Here is a 12615-nt window from a genome sequence, read left to right on the forward strand (position 1 = left end):
TGGTAAATGGTTAAAACAATAGAAGATTGTAAAGCAAGGAATCTGTGAGATCTGGGGTTAAAACAGAAGACTGTAAAGCAAGGAATCTGTGAGATCTGGCAACACCTGCACATACGAGGTGATAGCTGGTCAGAGACCACGCACTGGGCCTCATGACGCTTCAGTTTTTCCCCAAGCCAGGAGAAAATAAAGAGACAGAGAGGGGTGGCTACAGGTGGGCAGTAAACGTTGAGACCTCCGGTTTGTTAGGTATGAAAAATATATGATTAAAAAATTTGTCATTTGTTCATATGCGGAACAAACCTTCGGTCTTAACAATAAGATAGACTTATACAAGATTGGAGGTACAAGCATCCTAAACTGGCTGGGAGTTAATCCACCTGACCACCTCTCTAGGAGTTCTAAAGAAGGTGGATCAATGCCCGTAAGAAGATAGATAAACTGATATCTAACAACTCAGCCATCTGGGTTGCAATACAATGATATATGAGCAGATTCATTGCATCCAGGAAACCAAAGAAAATTCTGACTCTTCATATAACAAACCATATAATCACAGGGGTCTGTTATTACTCCTCACATCCCCTTGCTAGAGAGCAGAGTATTTGCTACTGAATAGAGGGTTTGAGTATTTCAAAAACCATAAAGCAAAACAACTATCAGTATGACTACCTTACTCACCTGTATCAGACCAGTCCAGCATATAACTTGTCTATTCCTCAACCTGCCTGTAGGAAGAAAGGAACAAAGAGAAAGAGACCAGCCAACTCACTCATTCTCTCTTCCACACAATCATCCTAGGTATGATACAAAGTTGCCTGGTAAAGGGCAATGGGTGAATTACACAACTTGTTGGGCAGCCACCACAGGGCCCAAGGAAAATGCGTCCAAAGACCTGTGGGCAACATCTCCCAGGTCAAATGACATGAACGTGGATTGACACAACCAGGTAACAGCATTCAAAATTCTATGAACAGCAAAATTTTTCTTATATGCCAGAGAGGAAATTATACCTCTGAAATCATGTGCTCTAGCCTGCACAGACTCGGCAACAGAACCATCAAGAGACGAATGAGCCTCATAGAACACCTAATGTATCCAGAAAGAAATGGTGTTCCTAGAAAATTCTTTCCTGGACCGACCAGTGCCAACAAAAAGCCTACAACACCTAGGTCTTAGATGTAGAGTCCTTTTAACAAAGTAACATAGGACTCTTGACAGGACATAGCAAGAACTATTGTGGGCCATTGTCTACAGTCATTCAAAGATGGCAAATCTGTCGTCATGCACCAAGGGATTCTGGGTCAAGGCCACAAATTCTGGGATAAAATCGAAGGTCACAGACACCAACCCCTGTTATATTTCACATCATAACTTTCGCCATGAAGCACCCTAACTCTTTTCGAAGTCCCTGAACAACATTTCCCTGGATGAAGAGATATCCACACCTCTAAGATGTAACGCCAAACTCAACGACACTCTGTAGCCCCTGATAGAAAGAGGAAGGCTTTTCCCATCCCTGAGGAAGAAAAAAAAATCTGCCATACGCTGAACAGAGGTTTTGAGTGGAGAGAAACAATTGTAAGCTAAAACTCTTACAGTCTAGTAATATTGTCATTTATCTTCATCTTGAAACAAATTCGAAGTCTCTAGCAAAATATTTAGATTTATGGTGAATTTTAAAAAAAATCTTTCCTTCCCTCCGCACGCGGATTCTCCGCCACAAATCTCCGAAATGCGTACGTACCATTCTCAGAATATTTGCTCTGTTTCATATTAGGCATTTCATAGAGTTTTATATATGAAAATGTGCGCAATTTCATGTAGAATAAAACAAAAAATATTTGAAGGTTGTAGCTTTTCTTATTTCCAAAATAATTGCATATAAAAAATATATATATAAAAAAATTCGACATTTGGTCAACTTTAACTCGTCAGATATGGTCGAAAACTGCAACTGTAAGCTAATACTCTTACAGTATAGTAATATTCAATCATTTGTCTTCATTTTGAAAGAAATTGGAAGTCTCTAGGACAATATTTAGATTTATGGTGAATTTTTGAAAAAAATATTTGTTTACGTCCGCGCGTTACGAATTCATGCATTATTTTGTGATAATATTTTCTCTGTGTTGCTTTTATCGTTTTACAATGTGTTATATACCAAAATGATCGCAATTTAGTTTACATTACAACGAAAAAAAAAAGTAACTTGTTACCTTTAACCGTTTTGTGCACAGCGCGATTTGAATACAATTATATATGAAATTTTGTTTTTGCGCTATCATATATCGCATTATTTATACATATGATAATGATAATTTTTTTCATTTCTGATGGTTGCATACTAAACTTCAGCCGACGACTAAAAAGGAGCCAAAAATAAACTCAATCTTGAAAACTAAGCGCGCAGTGATTTTTTGAAAAAAATATTTTTTCCGCTTCCGTGCTCACTCTGAAACACCTCCGGCACACGGGAGACAATTTTTTTTTTACCGCTTCGGCGTTAGAGGGTTAATCAGGGACCTAAGTCCGTGATTATTTGGCAGAGATACGGTTCAGCAGTACATCATTGCAGGAGAGAGAGAGGTAACAGACAGCGTATCGCTGAGGGTCAGCTGGTACTGAGCTGCTATGGCAAAGACAATAGTCTCATACAACGTTAGCTCTCGCCGCCTCTTCATCCTGAGTTGCCAACTATTCCATTCTACGAAGGAATGGGTTCTGCTAGAACCATCAAGCAGAAAAATACGCTCGGGCAATTATATTTAAGAGAAACGGATTTCGGTAAATACAAAAGCTGAGTTGGTGTTGTCGTGACAACACCATCAGTATCAAAAATCGAAACTGGAAACTCCTGAGAGGTTTGCAGTTCAATTAGGATACTCGTCGTCTGAGTCGGCATCGATAGAGCTAACTATATATGCGTCTGCACCTCGGACAAATCAACTGCTTAACAGAACATGTCGTGAGGGTAATATACATAGTATATTAGCAGGTTTTTGTACAACGACTTCCATCCTACATTCTTTTCCCTATGAAGAGAGAGAGTAAGGATTGGAGATCTACCGTCTTCGTTCTCTAGTCAAGATAAAGAAGTTTTCCCGAAGGAAAAAACTTCAATGTGAACCGAGACCCGAAGGTGGCAGTTCAAGCTTCTTATCTTATTAGGCAGACGACTTCATGAATACTGTCCATGAGTCTGCTTTGCCTCAAGAGCCTCAGCGAGGTAGTGACCTATGACTGAGAGTTCTTGTGGATCTGTCAATGGGGGCTTATCCGCTTACGCGACAGAACCTTATTAGGATCTTTGTCAATGGGGACTAATCCACCTACTTGACAATGCTTTTTTTGGATCTTGTCAATGGGGGCTTATCCACTTACATGACAGAACCTCCATGATTATCGTGACTCGAGATAGAATCACGATAGTGTATAAAGACCAGTAAACAATCATTTATCTTTAGTTTGTAAGAGAAATATTGTAAACATTATGCAGTGAAAGATGCGTAGATTATTATTATATATATTGTGTGGAATTGTTAGTTATAGTATAATATTTCTTTATATTAAGTGTTTTGAAGGGTTAAATACGTTAAGTGGTGGTTTAACCCTAAGTAATCTTTAACAAGTAGTTAAGTATTGTCGTTGGTGAATGCGGGTCGCGCATGCGTGGATCGTCAGTCGTCTCCGACTGATTTGAGTCAAGAGTCCGGCAGTACCGGTTTAGTTGTTTAAGTGTGAAGGTCATCGTCGCCTTACGGTAGCTCAACATGCGAAGGGGGTAAAGGAATCAGCACAACTTCAGAGAAATAATATCATCATGTATTACAGCTAAGTCTAAGAATTTATAAGTGTTTTAGGTGATAATATTGAAGGGCATGCATGCACGATAGATATTGTTACTGACAGGCATTTGTAAATGAATCAGGCTATCCTTCGGATCGTGGTATAGGAAATTACACAATGGTTTAAAGGTTAGTAATAAGTATATCTATTCCTGGTTAAATAATGGGTTGATACGATTATAAGATATGGTAATTTAGGACGTATTTTTAAACACAACGCAATTTCTCGATCTATTGAACAGAAAAGAATCCTTGAAAAATCTGTTCGTGAACCTGGTAATATGCGAACCAAATTAGGGTAAGTTTGAGTTTTCATATTTATTGAATATTTTATATATTTACTATTTTGGATTCTTTTGAGTAAAGATATAAATGGTGCCGTGACCAGGATTGATTATTTTTGTGGGTGATGATTGATAATTGGTAACTGATTGATAACGCATATATTTTAACTTTGATATTGGTGTTTATAGGCTAATAGGTGTTTTACCAGTATAGCGCTTCGTGAGAAAGTGTTCGTTGCGTCGGGTTGTTATGGCTAGGATGGTATTGGCAATTTAGAAAACGTTGACGCCGTAACTTTATGCCGTAAATCATATGGGGAAAATTGTTGAGTAAGATATTATCGTTCCCTTTTGTAATTGCACTCTATTTGATTAATTGTATTATCGATCGTAGTAGGAAATCGCGAGTGTGAATTTTAAATTAGTAATTTCGTTCTCTTTAGATTCATAAATGTTTAACGGCTATTAAACCATTTACAACGACGAAGGTTGAAACTTGTGGAAAAAAAAAATGAACTTTTAAGTGATTGAAAATCATATATGCGTTGTACATTTTGAATTGATCAGTGTTAATCGTTGCCACTAATTGAGAACATTTAAATATGAAATTTGATTTTCATTAGTTGTGATTTTTATTGAAATAATAATTTTGGAAAGTTGTTGAATTTTGGTAATTCGTTAATAGTTGAAAGTGAAATTTTCGAGTTGTGTATTAGTGAGTTTGCGTCGACATTGATAATATTGTCGCACTGGCGACCATTTTGTTAATGATCGGGCATTCATTGTTGGGTTAAGCTGGTCTCGGCATTAATTAAGAATAACGTAGTCGCACTGGCGGCCATCTTGTTAATGACCGAGCAGCTAAGTTGAAGTTTATTTAAACGAAAATTTTGAGGGAATTTAATCTAGTTGTGTTGTTGAAAATAATGAACATAATGCATTAAGTAATTATAAGGTAGTTCCTTCCTACACCCTTGCTTGGTCTATTTTTCTCCATTAGTGAACAGTTTGATGAATTATTAACAATGTTGGACATAGAAACATCAGACGTAGGAATGTCTGACATATCAGATAATGAAAGTGAAGAAACAAAAAAACGCATAGTGCTGATCCTAGGACATTCTCAGGTAAGAAAAATGGAAAATGCCTTTGATGAAATAAATGAAGAAGAGGAAAACCTTCATTTTATAACACGCTCAAAAGGTGGTGCTACTTGTTATGATATCTCATCTGAAGAAGTAAAGGGGAGTGAAGCAGAGGCAGTTGTACTTTTTATAGGAAGTAATGATCTAGATAGTGAAGATGCTGAATCAACAAGTGATATTCGAAATAATATCATAGGACTAGTAAATGATATCTCCAATGTGGATGGAGTCAAGATAGTCTATATCGTCACTGTAGAACCCCGCACAACCCTGAGATATGTAACCTATGATGAATATCGAAAAGGTCGAAATAGGTTGAACCAAAGGTTACGTAAGTCAATCAGTTATTATGTCATTGGTAATGGTCTTACTGAAGAGGATCTAGGCAATGATGGAGTTCATTTGACTCAAGAAGCCTCTGAAACACTAGCAAAAAAGATATATGAAAGAGTCAGCAGTGATGCTGATTCAGGAGAATGGTAATAACACAAGTGGACCAAGTGGGGTGGGGATGAGGGACTACGCATCTTGCATTGCATTAATTATAAGCTGTATATAATTATTGTGATAAGTTCTGAAGTGAATTTCTCTTGAAGTGTGTTGATTAATTGCATTTAATGGGGTGGTTATATATATATATTAAATTAAAATTTGCTGAAATTGTTGAATATTTGTATTTTGTATAAACAGTTGTTGGATGAAATTGTTGAAAGTCTGGAAAGGTTTGTTGGTTTTAGCTGGTTTGATAATTATCATTGGAAAAATGGCAGAAAGAGAAGCTTTGGCGAGGTCACGAGGAGGTTACAAGGGTGTGATCACCAAATGGATAAATAAGATAGACTCTGCTATTGCCGCAGGTAATGTCAATACATTGTCTTCAATCAAGGATTTATTCATAAAACAAATGAAGATTGTGCAAGACCTGAATGAAAAGATATTGGCTTTAACCACTGAAGAAGATCGAATGAATGAGGTGGAAGAACAAGCAGAATATGAAGTAGTAATTGGAGAACATTGGTATAAGTTGATCAATGCCATCACAGCGATGTCAGGAAGCGGTTCTCCTGGAAATCCTCCGACCACACCGAAGACTAATGTTAGATTGCCAAAATTGGATCTCCCACATTACAATGGAGATGTGTTGGAGTGGAATTCCTTCTGAATTGTACAATGTGTCGGTACACCAACGAGTGGACTTAGAGCCGATTCAGAAATTTTCATATCTGCAAAGTTTACTTACAGGAGATGCTCTAAAATTGATTTCAGGATTTAAGTTGGAAGCTGCGAACTATTCACAAGCTATATCTCTTCTCCAAGCCACTTATGGGAAGAAGGATGAAATTAAAAGAGTTCTGGTAAGAAGATTATTAGAAATTGAGCCTCCATCTGCTAATTCAGAATCATTACAAACATTCAGAGCAAATTTTGAATGCTCTATAAGATCTTTGGAGAGTGAAAACTTGGAGTTGAACGAGCTTTACACCATTTTGCTATATGGTAAGTTGCCTAAGAGTGTAAGTGAAACTGTGAAACGCAGATGTGGAGATGATTGGCTGGTGTTTGACACATTTAAAAAATATCTAGAGGAAGAAATTCATAATCTAAGCTCTTTCGTCTCAACAGATGTAAATAAACCTGGAACTTTATCAACAGTATCTACATTCACAGTGAATCAATCACAATCGGTTAGACCTAAGAGTAAAGGAACTGTTAATAAATTTAGTTCTCAACAAACAAGAAAATGTGCATTGTGTGAAGGTGAACACTGGTGGACACAGTGTAAAACCTATGCCAGTAGGGATAAGAAATTGAGTCGTCTCGGGTTTTTACGATTGTGCTTTGTGTGTGCGTCAAATAAGCACTTTAGTGTAGATTGTGAAAGACAAATTTGTGGAAACGGATGTAGATTAAAACATCATCGTGTATTGTGTGATAAACAACAAACCAGCGAACCAAATAAACCAGCAAGTAAATCAACAATTAAATCAGCAAATAAATCTAATAATGGTGTGCAAATTGGAACACTTTCCGTAAGTGATCAGGGTCAAAAATCCAAACTGAAGTCTATTTTACCAACAGCCACAATTGTGTTAAAGGGCAAAGGAAGACACTTGGTACGTCTTCGGGGATTGTTAGACACATGTGCAGAACGAACCTTTATTAGAAGGTCAGCACTTCAGGATCTACAGTATAGATCTAAAGGCACGGAGAAAATTGCCTTAAGGGGTTATTTGACAAGCAAACCTGTGAACGAATATGAAACGGTGAGTGTTTCTATTCCTTATAAGGGTAGATTGATTATTATGGATTGTATTGTGGTAGATGAATTACCAGAGTATGCTAAGAAATTCAATGTTAAACGAAATTTGAAAACGTTGTGTAAAACCAAGATTGGTCTAGCGGACAAAGATTTCGATCTACCTGTGGACAAGCAAGCACCCATTGATATTTTGGTAGGTGTTGATAATGTCTATAACATTTTACACCCCGGATTTAGAAAGGTTGGAAAATTGATATTGTTACCTACCATATTTGGATATGTTGTAACAGGGTCCTGTAATGCTCCCCCAGCACAGGAAACCCAAGTAACTGTGTTAAAGCTAGCAACTAAAGAGGAAGTAATTGAAGCTACTCATAAATTTGATGATGTAAAGAATGATTTGGATATTTTGTGGAATTTAGATAAAGTAGGTATTGACTGCAATGAATTGAAAGAACATGACAGAAAGGTTCTAGAAGACTTTGAAAATACCATTGTATATTCTGAAATGGAGAAGCAATATGTTGTGGCCTTACCATGGAAGTCTAATAAGCCGAGGCTCCCATCCAACTTTGGCATGGCGTTGGGCCGGGTTAAACAACAATGTGCAAAATTTCAGAAAGATGAAGCCTACCTGAACCACTATCAAAAAATCCTGAAGGATCAGGAGGATAGGGGTTCATTGAAAGGGTAGATAAAAACAATTCGGTTGAAAATTGTCACTATCTAGCACATCATGGTGTAAGGAAAGATAGTGTCACCACTCCAATTAGAATAGTGTTCGATTGTTCTTGGAGACAAGGCAAAAATGGATTGAGCCTTAACGACTGTCTGTGGACTGGACCACATATTACGACAGATTTGCTCAAAGTCTTATTGCAGTTCAGGACCAACAACTACGCTTGTATTAGTGATATAGAAAAAGCATTTCTTATGGTGCAATTGAGAGAAGAAGACCGCGATTACACACGGTTTTTATGGTTAAAAGACCCAATGGATCCAAATAGCGAATTAATCATATATAGGTTTAGGGTGGTGTTGTTCGGTGCTACGTGTTCTCCGTTTCTTTTGAATGCCACTATTAAATCACATCTGGCAGCTGTTTAGAGAAAGATTCAAGCTGTACTAAGATAGTGGATATGATGAAGAGGGGATTATATGTGGACAACCTTCAATTTACCTCCAACAGTGAAGATGAATTGATAAGTTTATTTTTTGGTGCAAACAAAATCTTTGCTCAGGCGCACTTGTATTTAAGGGAATGGACTAGTAATAGTGATCTTTTGAATACTGTCGCGGATGCTTATCGTATAAGATCAAAGGAGAAACAAACCTATAAAGTTTTAGGCCTAAACTGGAACATCTCTAGTGATAAATTAACAATAACACCTAATCATCTTAAGACCGGTCAAACAAAACGTGAAATTCTAAGTGCAATTGCCCAAATTTATGATCCTTTAGGAGTGCTTATCCCTATTACGATACGAGCTAGAGTATTCTTACAGGATTTGTGGAAACAACAGTTGAAATGGGATGAATATTGTCAGTTTCCTTTATTAGAACAGTGGAATGAGTTGTCCAAAGACTTAGAGAAAAGTCTCAGTATTTCCTTCCCCAGAAGCACTAATCTGGAGAAAGCGGATTATCTCCACATTTTCTGTGATGCTAGCATAACAGCTTATGGTTGTGTGGCCTATCGAGCAAGTGGTAAAACTTCGTCTCTGATTATGGCAAAGGGTAGAGTAGCACCCATTAAAGAGTTGACTGTACCTAAATTGGAATTAATGGCTTTGTTGTTAGGTGCAAGATTGTGTAAATTTATAGTTGAAACTTTTGAAGAAAATAAATTTGAGAAAATAATAATTTGGTCTGATAGTAAAGTTGCCCTGGGATGGTTAGTGACAAAGAATAATTTGCCAGTATTTGTGAAAAATAGGGTAGTGGAAATTAACTCTATAACTACAGGGATTGTCTTTTCTTACGTTCCATCTTCAGAAAACCCTAGTGATTGGATTACTAGAGGAAAAAGGACAGAGGAAGTAAGAAATTAACTCCTTTGGTGGGAGGACCTCCCTGGTTAAAATCAGAAAACCACACCTATCCTATTGACAGGACATGGGTGAAAGAAACACAATCACAGGATGAAGTTATTCAGGTCCATCTTGTAGGGAACAGTGAAAAAATCCATCTGCTGAACTGGGAAAGATTTAGTAGTGGATAAATTTTGTAGAACTATAGCTTGGATAATACGATTTATTGACAATTGTAAATCAACTGGCTGTAGAAAAACTGGAAGTTTAACGCTGGAAGAACTTCAAAAGGCTAAAAATAAAATGATTATCCTCTTACAAAAGGAATACTTTCCGAAAGAATATAAAGCTTTGGAAAAGGGGGATAAAGTTTCAAAATTGACCTTATTAGTACAATTGAATCTCTTCTTGGAAGAAGGTATTATGAGATGCAGAGGAAGATTGGAACATGTCGCACAGGCGGCAGAAATAAAATTCCCAATCTTACTGCCAAAAGGTTGTTTTCTCACAAAACAAAATTATAGTAAGGGAGCATCACTGTTTACAAGCTCACATGGGAGTAAATGCAACTGTAGCAAGTGTGAGACAGGAATACTGGGTCCCACAGCTTCGCCAATTAGCCAAAAGTGTAATACATCATTGTATAATTTGTAAGAAAACACAGGGGAGACCCTACCGTGTGAATATTGCTCCACCATTGCCAGAATTTCGGGTGCAGAGAAAACAACCCTTTAGCGTTACAGGGGTAGATTATACAGGAGCGTTGTTAACCAAGGAGAAACATCAAAATCCTGAAAAAGCTTATATTGTGTTGTTTACTTGTCCAGTCACTAGAGGAATTCATATCGAATTAGTAAAAGATCTGTCCTGCGATTCGTTTCTTATGGTGTTCCGAAAAGTTTTGTAGCCGTCGGGGATTTCCTTCTTTAATGCTAAGTGACAATGCTACTACCTTTGTATCGGCTTCAGATTATTTGAAAAGCATGGCAGAAAGTTCCTTAGTGCAAGAACACCTAAATGCTATAGAATGTAAATGGAAGTTCATACCAGCCAGAGCACCTTGGTTTGGCGCTATATGGGAAAGATTGATTGGTCTTCTGAAAACATGTCTGAAAAAGGTAATAGGTCAGGCCTTTCTCAGTTTTGGTGAACTTTCCTGTGTTGTGACTGAACTTGAAGCAATTATTAATGACAGACCCTTAAGTTATACACCGGGAGAATTAGATCAGTTGGATATTCTGACGCCCAATCATTTGATTTTAGGACGTAGATTGAGATCTTTCCCTAGGGAAGTCATAGATTGGAAAGATGAAGCTAAGGACTCTCTGTATAGAGAAAATAAGGATGTTGGAAAGCGATTTGTGTACATTACAAAAAAATGTGATGACCTGTGGAAAAGGTGGGAGAGAGAATATTTAACTTCTCTCAGAGAAACTCATCGGGTGGGAATCAGACACGAATCTTGGCCCAAAATGGGAGATGTTGTGTTGATACACGATGAAGGACCAAGAAGTCGTTGGAAACTCGGTCAAATTGTCAAATTACATGTGGGACCGGATGATGTCTTGCGCGTGGTTACTTTAAAAACACACAAGGTCAAGTGATGAGACCTGTTGTCAAGCTATATCCTTTAGAATTATGGCAAGAGACTGATGTTGTCATATCTGAGAAAACTGATGATAAAAGCACCCGACCGAACAGGAAAACGGCACAGGCGGCTACTGAGGCCAGAAGAGCCCTCATTCAAGCAGGACAATTATAACTGTAAATATTGCTTTTGTTTGCTGGGAGTGTATCGTGACTCGAGATAGAATCACGATAGTGTATAAAGACCAGTAAACAATCATTTATCTTTAGTTTGTAAGAGAAATATTGTAAACATTATGCAGTGAAAGATGCGTAGATTATTATTATATATATTGTGTGGAATTGTTAGTTATAGTATAATATTTCTTTATATTAAGTGTTTTGAAGGGTTAAATACGTTAAGTGGTGGTTTAACCCTAAGTAATCTTTAACAAGTAGTTAACTATTGTCGTTGGTGAATGCGGGTCGCGCATGCGTGGATCGTCAGTCGTCTCCGACTGATTTGAGTCAAGAGTCCGGCAGTACCGGTTTAGTTGTTTAAGTGTGAAGGTCATCGTCGCCTTACGGTAGCTCAACATGCGAAGGGGGTAAAGGAATCAGCACAACTTCAGAGAAATAATATCATCATGTATTACAGCTAAGTCTAAGAATTTATAAGTGTTTTAGGTGATAATATTGAAGGGCATGCATGCACGATAGATATTGTTACTGACAGGCATTTGTAAATGAATCAGGCTATCCTTCGGATCGTGGTATAGGAAATACACAATGGTTTAAAGGTTAGTAATAAGTATATCTATTCCTGGTTTTTAAATAATGGGTTGATACGATTATAAGATATGGTAATTTAGGACGTATTTTTAAACACAACGCAATTTCTCGATCTATTGAACAGAAAAGAATCCTTGAAAAATCTGTTCGTGAACCTGGTAATATGCGAACCAAATTAGGGTAAGTTTGAGTTTTCATATTTATTGAATATTTTATATATTTACTATTTTGGATTCTTTTGAGTAAAGATAATGATCTTGTCAATGGGGGCCAGCCCACTTACATGACAGAACATATTTCAAAAATTCGAGCATTAGTGAGGTTCCTGAACATCATAAAAACATAGAGATTTCTCGTTTTAGCTCACTGAGGACCATGGTTTCGCTTAAGTGTTAAGAGATTGTAAGAAACTCGAACACTGCGAATGCCAGAAATTCCTCAGAATCTAAAGCATTCGGCGAAACCCTACCGAATTCGTCAAACGATCAGCAGTGGAGGTCATCTAGATTTCCGTAGAACTAGAGGAAGGGGCAGGATCCTTCCTCAATGACTGGGCTTACGCCAGGTTCCGAATAAGGGCGCCTACGAGGAAGTAAGGCAACTGCTGAGAAGAGCGCTTGGTAGGCGTACAAGATCATGCAAGGAGAGGAGAGCCGATTGTAGAGGCAGGTTCTCGCCATGAGGAGTGGG

At 37.6% G+C, this 12615-nt stretch overlaps 1 protein-coding gene across 4 annotated transcripts in view; it reads right to left on the reverse strand.

Moving 5' to 3' along the window:
- Positions 1-12615, reverse strand: part of LOC135225881 (nipped-B-like protein B) — a 217143-nt gene that overhangs the window by 118145 nt on the left and 86383 nt on the right. The gene's annotated exons all lie outside the window — the stretch shown is intronic.

This window comes from Macrobrachium nipponense, chromosome 13 (assembly GCF_015104395.2).
Source record: "Macrobrachium nipponense isolate FS-2020 chromosome 13, ASM1510439v2, whole genome shotgun sequence".
In the NCBI taxonomy this organism is placed as follows: Eukaryota; Metazoa; Arthropoda; class Malacostraca; order Decapoda; family Palaemonidae; genus Macrobrachium; species Macrobrachium nipponense.